This window comes from Hipposideros armiger, unplaced genomic scaffold (assembly GCF_001890085.2).
Source record: "Hipposideros armiger isolate ML-2016 unplaced genomic scaffold, ASM189008v1 scaffold_896, whole genome shotgun sequence".
NCBI lineage: Eukaryota > Metazoa > Chordata > Mammalia > Chiroptera > Hipposideridae > Hipposideros > Hipposideros armiger.
This window is the reverse complement of record NW_017732246.1, coordinates 461,232-470,571: the sequence shown is the minus strand read 5'-3', so window position 1 is coordinate 470,571 and position 9,340 is coordinate 461,232. Positions and strand designations below refer to the sequence as shown.

The 9,340-nt window shown below is 38.8% G+C and overlaps 1 pseudogene; it reads right to left on the bottom strand.

The window, feature by feature from the left end:
• Positions 1 to 4,069: 4,069 nt before the first annotated feature.
• LOC109375037 (probable tRNA(His) guanylyltransferase pseudogene) lies at positions 4,070 to 4,902 on the bottom strand (annotated as a pseudogene).
• Between the last annotated feature and the right edge of the window lie 4,438 nt (positions 4,903 to 9,340).

Sequence of the window (9,340 nt, the reverse complement as noted above, 5' to 3'; positions counted from 1 at the left end):
ACAAGATGCAGAGTTCCAAACACTGGTTATAAGGCTGCTCAATGATCTCAGAGAGAATGTCAACAAAGAGACAGGAGACATAAAAATGGAGATAGAAAACATATTTAAGGGCCAGTCAGAAATAAAGAATACAATAATACAAATGAAGAATACATTACAGGAAATCAACAGTGTATAGGATGAAGTGGCAGATCAAATCAGTATTTAGAAAATAAGGTAGCAGAAAACACCCAGTTAGAACAGCAAAAAATAAAAATAAAAAAAATTTTTTAATGAAGATAGTTTATGGGGCCTCTGGGACAACATCAGGCACAACAACATTCGCATCATAGGAATACCAGAAGGAGAAGAGAAGAAGCAAGGAATTGAAAACCTATTTGAAGAAATAATGACAGAAAACTTCCTTCACCTGGAGAAGAAAATAGACATACAAGCCCAGGAAGTGCAGAGCCCCAAGAAAGATGAACCCAAAGAGGCCAACACCAAGACACATCATAATTAAAATGCCAAAGATTAAAGACAACAAGAGAATCTTAAAAGCAGCAAGACAAAAGCAGTTAGTTACCTACAAGGGAGCTCCCATAAGACTATCAGCTGATTTCTCAACAGAAAGTTTGCAGGCAAGAAGGGGTTGACACAAAATATTCAAAGTGATGAAAAACAGGGACCTACAACTAAGATTGCTCTGCCCAGCAAAGGTATCATTTAGACTCAAAGGACAGATAAAGAGCTTCCCAGACAAGAAAAAGCTGAAGGAGTTCATCACCATGAAACCAGTATTACAAAAAATGATAAAAGGGCCACTTTAAGAAGAAAATGATTAAAAAGATAAAAACTATGAATAATAAAATGGCAATAAGTACATATCAATGTAAATGGATTAAGTTTTCTAATCAAGACAGGGTGGCTGAAAGGGTAAGAAAACAAAACCCTTATATATGCTGCCTACAAGGGACTCACTTCAGATAGGAAAACACACACAGAATGAAAGTAAAGGGGTGGTAAAAGATATTTCATGAAAATGGAAACAAACAAACAAACCAAACCAAAAAAAGCTAGAGTAGCAATACTTATACCAGACAAAATAGGCTTTAAAAAAAAAGACTAAAGAAAAACCAACAGTTCGGATTCAGGGTGATTTAAAATATTAAAAAACAACAACAACAAAAAACAAAGACTATAACAGGAAACAAATAAGGACCCAGTAATCCTACTTCCTGGTATTTATTCAAACAAACCCAAAATGCTACTTCAGAGGGACATGCTCATCCATATATTCATTGCAGCATTATTTACATAAGCCAAGATACGAGGACAACCTGAGTGTCCCTGAATGGATGAATGGATAAAGAAGAGGTGGTACATATATACAATGGAATGTTACTCAGCCATAAAAAAGAACAAAATCTTGCCATCTGCGACAACATGGACGGACCTAGAAGGTATTGTGCTGAGTGTAGTAAGTCAGACAATGAAAGACAAATGTCATATGATTTCACTTATAAGTGGACTCTAAAGAGCAAAAATAAACAAACAAACTCACAGATACGGAGAACATTTTGATGCTTGCCAGATAGGAGGGAGGTTGAGCGTAGGTGAAAGGGGAAGGAGATTAAAAAATACAAATTGGTTGTTACACAGTAGTCATGAGGTGTAGGGTATAGTATAAGGAATATAGCCAATAATATTGTATGTTGTCAAGTGGGTACTATATCTATTGGGGTGATAGTTGGGATGGGGGTTGGGGGCAGGGTAAAAAAGAGATTAAGAAATACAAATTGGAAGTAACAAAATAGTCATGGGGATGTAAAGTATAAGGAATATAACAATAATATGGTAATAACTATGTATGGTGCCAGGTGGTACTAGTTAGGGAATCACGTTCTAGGTTGTGCAGATGTCTGACCACTGTGCTTTATACCTGAAGCTAATAGAAAATAATATTGAATGACAATTCTAATTGAAAATTAAAAATGAGGGAGATAAAGAAAAATGAGAGGTTCAAAGTTCCAGATATAAAACAAGTAAGTCTTTGGGATGTAATACTATCTGACAATTAAATTCGTGAACTCATCCTAAAAAAAGTGCTACATACCTCATTGCTGAATATCACTATGATCACCTTTGAAGCACTACCCTTGGGAAGCTATGCTATGCACTGATGCCAGCACCTAGCCCACCCTCCAAAGCAATTTTGAAACTCTTTTCCTGGAATGACCATCAGAGCTGTTGTCGTATTACCTTGATGTCCTGAATGTCATCAAAATGCCTTCATTTCAATATTTCTTTTATCTTCGGATAAAGAAAGAAGTCACTGGGGGCCAGATCAGGTGAATAGGGAGGGTGTTCCAATACAGTTATTTGTTTACTGGCTAAAAACTCCCTCACAGATAGTCCTGTGTGAGCTGTTGCATTGTTGTGATGCAAGAACCATGACTTGGTGAAAAGTTCAGGTCGTCTAACTTTTCCATGCAGCCTTTTCAGCACTTCCAAATAGTAAACTTGGTTAACTGTTTGTCCAATTGGTACAAATTCATAATGAATAATCCCTCTGATATCAAAGAAGGTTAGCAACATTGTTCGCAAACTTAATTGTGTAGAAATATAACCAATAATATTTTGATAGAATGCTACAGTGTCAGATGGGGCATACTTAAAAAAAAATTATTCACCCACTATGTATAAATTTCTCACTAATTTTACTTAACAGTTAAATTAAACATGATAACCAATTTTAAACATAAAATGCAAGTGCAATTTTAACTTTAATCAGCAATGCCTCTTCCTCAAGAGTTTGTAAATGTCCTCTAGATAGTCAACTGGGTCAAAATTTTCATCATGATGTGCCTTTGATCCTTCTACTAGGTATGTTTTGGGAGACATACAGCTATTCTCCTCATAAAATTAGCATCCACATTTCATAATACTACTACAGCTTTGCTCACATGATTGCACACCCTTATAAACTCTTTTAATGTCTAGTAGCCCTAGTTTTCTTGATTAAAGAAAGTATATCACAAGGCATTTGATTTAAATGAGTTCAATTGGCTACCATCACTATGAGTGTTTCTCAGCACACTGGAGTCATCAGGAAGCTTTAAAGGTACTGATACCTAGATTCACCCCCAGAGGTTTTGATTTGATTGCTCTGGAGTGTGGCCTGGTGATGGAATCGATTTTTGTTTTCTTTTTAAGCTCTCAGGTGATTCTCAAATGCCCCCCAGGTAAAGCATTTCTGAAAAAGAGTCCCATGAGAGATGCTTTTGAAAAATAAATTATCATCTTCAATTCGCTTCTTTTTAAAATCTGGGTTTTGATGCATTAAGCTTTTTGTAATAAGATGAATCCACATCAATTCTGCTTTATTTATTCTACTTTCAAATGAGTGTATAGACTTAATGTATTTTACATTTAAGGACACCTTAATATCAAGTTATCTAATACACGTTTTGTAGAATTCCTGTCCTCCCAGAAAAATCATCACTGGTGCTTTGTTTCCCTCGTTTAGGATTCTCACCTGCCTGCCTGTCTCTGGCATTTGACTCAAGCCAACTTCGGGTGTATTTATACATCCTGATTATCCATTTCTGAATTTCCACCCTGCCCCAGTCTCCAGTTCACATACCCCAGACCCCTAAAGCACCCAGCACAGCACCAACTCCCCTCGGAACATAGCTTCCTACCAGCCTCCAGCTCCTGTCACACACTGCCCTGGATCAACCCTAGGTAGGTACATATTCCCACTTAGGAGGTAAAAAATTGGGTGTCTCTTCATCTTTTTTTATTTTTTGGAAATAGTTCTTGCTTTATAAAAATAGTACCATGATTTTTTAAAAATGCACTTCTACCTGAAGGCACCATGTTCCAACACTGCAAATAAAGTGCTCCACTTAAAGCAGAACAAGATACCTCACTTCCATCCATCCCTCCCTTCCCTGTTCCTCTCCCAACCAGAGGCATGTCACTTCTGGGACACTGTTCTGGGTTGGGAGGATGCGAGGGCCACCTAAGGCCAGACAAATTGGAGAGCATTGCATGGTTAAGCATGCTAGGATTGAAAACCAAAGGGTCAGCTGTTTTCATCTAGGATCTCTGGATGTTCCTTCCAGAAAGCATCCATGATGATACTGCAGTGCAAGGGCACTGAGTTAGGGCTGGTTCGGGTCAGTGCCATCTTTTTTCATTCCATTCCTGCTGGCACCTTAACTTCATCCACCTTCTGCCATATCAACACGGTCCCTTTCCTCTACATCAGTGGCTCATTATTGTAGTTGATGCTGAATTCAGAAAAAAAAAATCTCATTCTTGTTTGCTGCAAGAGTTCCCTGTAATTTACTTGGGCTTGTACTGGTGTTATAGTCCAGACTGTTGTGCCCAGAAAACTGTATTATAGAGATTGTTGATGTGACAATCTGCTTGCCGCCAGCAAGTAGTAGTCCTTTAAGGTCTGGTTGTTAGGATCCACCACAACTCTTACATCAAAGCCTGGGTGATACAAAAGGAGCTGGTCCTCAAAGTAATGCTGCCAGGCGAACTAGGAGGCCACGTGAGTCATGAACTTACTAGCTCTTCTTTTAAACCAATTACTTTTCCGCTTGAACACTCATCACTGTGTCCATACACAATCACAATATCCTCTAGGTCTTTCATTACAGTCTGAGCACATTTGGTCATTAGGTGGAGAGCATAGCTATTATTAGATTTTGCAAAGTTGTGCTTCTCAGAAAACCTGTGGCAATTCCTGCAGTCCAGCCGCATTATTGCCCAACAGTGGGCCTCGAAGTCCCACACGTTCTCAGATTTGCTCTTTGCCATGGTCGCCCCTAATTTCAGGTGCCATTTCAGAGTTATGGAAGTGAAGGCCAAGTAATCATGAATCTTGACATTTCAAGCGGCCCACATTCCTGCCCCACCCCCATCTCTGCTGAAGGGAAAGGCTCTTCATCCTTTTAAAGAGAATTTTAGGTATATTTAAATAATTATTTTTTTTCTTCATTTACATTTTGTACATTTCATTTCTATCCTAACCATATGAAAATAATAGTAATAGCTAAGAGAATTCACCACTATGTTAAGAGGAATATATTTTTATTAGACAGAAAGTGAAGTATTTTCAATATATAACTATGTATGGTTTAAGATGGGTACTAGATTTATTGGGGTGATAGATGTGAGGGGCTTGGGGGGGTCAGAGTGGAAAAGGTGAAGGGATTAATACAAAACGGTAGTTACAAAATAATCATGGGGAATATAGTAAATGATATGGTAATAACTATGTATAGTATCAGGTGCGTACTAGACTAATCAGGGGGATCACTTCTTAAATCATATAAATGTCAGGGCCAGCCGAGTAGCTCAGTTGGTTAAGAGCTCGCTCAAGAGTGTGAGCTCTGAGCCACAGCAGTTCGATTCCCGGCCCGAGCTGAGCAGCCGCTGAGCTGCCAACAGGTGGCAGGATGGCTCAGCTTAAAAAAAATCATGTACATGTCTAATAACTACGCTGTACACCAGAAATTAATAGAAAATAATATTGAATGTTAACAGTAATTGAAAAATTAAAAAGGGAGAGAAAAAATTTGAGACCCACAGGCTTAGAGGAAAATATCCCTGTTTATTATATGTGTGACCCTAATGAATCTCTCATCCCCTTTGAGGCTATTTCCTCACCTGAATATTGAAAATAACATCTATCTTGCATGGTTATGCAAAGGATTAAATGAGATAAGCATTTAGAAAGTTGCTGGCACATAGTATGTACTCAACCAACATTATTTTTTCTTGTTCCCTGATGCCGCCACCACTTTCCTACATTGAAAATCTCTTCCTAAACCCAATTCACCCCAACTCAAAAATTAAGATGTATTGTAAAGGCTTCAAGGGAACTAAAAATAATTGTGAAGAAAAGTATTAACCTTTCTTTTCTTTATCCCTGCCTACACACACACACACACACACACACACACACACACACAGACACAAAACCCAAGGACATTGTGATTTCAAAGAGGAAAAAAAAAGGTAGAAGAAACCTTTCCACAAATGTCCTGATATATTTTCCTTGTTCTTCATATCTCTAGATAAATCAAACATAATACGATTATAGACCAACTACCATATTTTGCCATGTATAATGCGCACCCACATTTTTGGCCCAAACTTTCAGGGGGGAAATCTTTCATTTTAATTGTTTAATTCAAATTTTTATTTGTTTACATTTACATACTTTGATTTTTGTATTATAAAGAAATTTTAGCATTTATTTTTTTAACTTATGGTATAAAAAATTTTATATAAGCAATGGTTACAAAATACAAGAGCAGATACAAGGTATAAGAAATTTTATGTACTGATAACAAATTTATGATATTTATGCATCATAGAAGGTCAAGAACTCTTCACCATTGCCATAAATTCAACCAAACCGATTATGTATTGTATTCCAAGGTATTATTTTGCATACAGATATTGTTATTAATTTCTAGAGTTACACTTTTAACTCATAAGCATAAATAAGAGAATTAAAAACATTTACTGTATATAGATACAGAATTAGTACTACACATGTATAATGCACATCCTTATTTTTTCCTCAAAAATTTGGGCAAAAAAGTGCCCATTATACACAGAAAAATATGGTAAATTAAGTGCACAATATTTCTAGGTTTCTGTACTAACAGAGTGACTTTATTTGTAAAGAATGCTATAAAACAGTAAAATAAAAAAGTCAAGTACTTTCATTCTCAAAGAGATTCAAAGAGGTAAAACTGGAACATACTCTCTTTGGCAAATAAAATCTTACACATAGACATTGTGTATTGCTTTTATAATTGTTTTTACCATTATTATTAAGTTATACATGTACGAAAGGGTACACAGTTCAAAGTAAGTCCCCTGTCCCCTTGTCCCTGCTTCCCGGGGACAAAGGTAGCCATGTCAGCAATCTTTTGAGTGCTTTGTTCCGTAAGTACTCTCTAAATATCTCAAAATTGCATGCTCCAATTAGGTTGCTCACATAGTATTTTAAGAGAACATAGATAACCTCCTTATATGGGGAAGGGTAAGGTGAAACGCTGGTTATCTGGAGCATGGCAGGATATCCAATTACTGAGATCTTCACTGGTGGATTGTGGGATCAAGAGCAGGATCAGGGCCATCAAGTGGCTGTGGTACTTAATTGCTTATGGCAAAAATAGAGTTAATAAAGCAGTAAGTATTTTCAGTGCCCTAGAAGGGAGGAAAAGAGAAACTGAAGATGACAAATATTCTACTCAGACCAGAAAGGAAATCTGAAACCATCAATGATAGCTTTGGAGTACTCTTATCTCCTGTAGTCACAGAATAGATACAGCTGTGTACCAGGCATAGCACCTGGTAGTAACAGTGATGAAACTGCAGCATGAAGTAGGTACTCAACCCTGTCAGGTCTCCTGCATTTAAGGCAAGGGCACTATGGGAAAGGCATGGGACCCTGGTATCTGGGATAGAGACATTTGGGCAGACTTAAATGAAGCTTAGAACAATGAACCTGCATAACCTTCCTGGCCTATGGAAGCAGCTCCTCCAGCCCCCAAGCAGCCTTCCCCTGCTTAAGCCTTTCAATGATTGTACCTGGGGCAGGTGCCTCACAAAATGATGCCACTTCTCCTAAGAATCCACCACCACCACCACCTGTCATTGCCTCCAAGCCTACAATGAGAATTAAATCCCAACATAGTCCTGATGGAGAACACAAGGCTTATTCTGTACTCTATACCAAGAGACTTGCAGGAACTCACCAATTTGCAGGATTCTGAGGAGCACATGGGAGCAAATTCTAAGGCTGTTTGAACAAGAAGGACAAAATATAAGGCTTGGCTGGGTGGAATTTATTGGCATAGATATATCTACTCAGGGTTTGGATTCAGTGCACTGGTTCAGGCGCCTGGCAGTAGTGTTAAAAATCTACTAGATTTATTACCAGCGAGGATGAAACACCAGAACTTTCCTACATACTGTGAGGAAGGAATCTGAGGGCTCAGAGAAATGACAACTGCCAGCCAAGATACCCACTCTGGAATATTATTCAGCCTTAGAAAACAATGAAATTCTGACACATGTTATGTCATGGATGAACCTTGATGACATAGTTGCATGCTAAGTAAAATCGGGTAGACACATAAGGGCCAATATTGTACGATTCCACTTATCTGATATACCTAGAATAAGCAAATTCATGGAGACAGAAAGTAGAATCGAGGTTACCAGGGTCTGGGCAGAGGGAAGAATAAGTTATTGCTTAATGGGTACAGAGTTTCTGTTTGAGATGATGAAATGAATAGTGGTGATGTTTGTACAACACTGTGAATGTATTTAATGGTACTGAATTGTGCACTTAAAAATTGTTAAAATGGCAAATTTTGTTATGTATATTTTACCACAATAAAAAGGATATCCACTTTGCCTGGTCAAAGGGTGAGCCTTTTACCCAACCTAGGTCAACTAACTCGTCAGCCTGGATGGCATATCGTCAGCTGAGCACCATAAGATGGGTGTCTTAGTCAGTTTGGGCTGCTATAACAAACTACTAGAGACAGAAACTTATTTCTCACACTTCTGGAGGCTTGAAGCCTGAGAACACTGTGTCAGCATGGTTGGGTTCTGGTGAAAGTCTTCTTCTGAGTTGCAGACTACTGACTTCTTATTGTATCTTCACATGGCAGAGTAGAGAGGGGAGGAAGCTCTCTAGTGACTCATAAGGGCACTAATCCCATCATGAGTGCTTCCCTCATGACTTCATCTAATCCCAAAGGCCTACCTCCTAATACCATCACATCAGGGAGTAGGGTATTAACACATGAATTTGTTAAACATTCAGTCCATAAGAATGAATATAACTTAGGATGGATTCATTCTGCTTATTCAGTATTTTTCTTACATTCTGTGAACTACCCCACAGCTTTTTTTTTTTTAAGATTTTTATTGGGGAATTGGGGGGATGGGAAAAGTGCTGAGGAATTGGGGGAAGGGGAACAGACAAGTTGCTGTCATTTTGTTCTTCAGTTTAGTTGTGGAGGACGTTGCTTCCCTGGCCCAAGTTGGCACCATTATTGCGCTCTTCCCGGGCGAGGCAGATCAGTCGCCGGCTTCTGGACGGCTGCTCACTGCAGCTGCTGGCTGCTCACACTGGCTGCTGGCTACATACGATATCCCATGGCAACCCACTGCCACAGGGGCTGCAGCCTACGCCATCACTGGTGACCCACGGCAGCCCAGCTCCAGGTTGAGCTGTTGTTCACCATCTTAGCTGTGGAGGGCAGTGTCACTGGCCCTCATATGTGGGATCCAAACCGGGGCCCTCTGG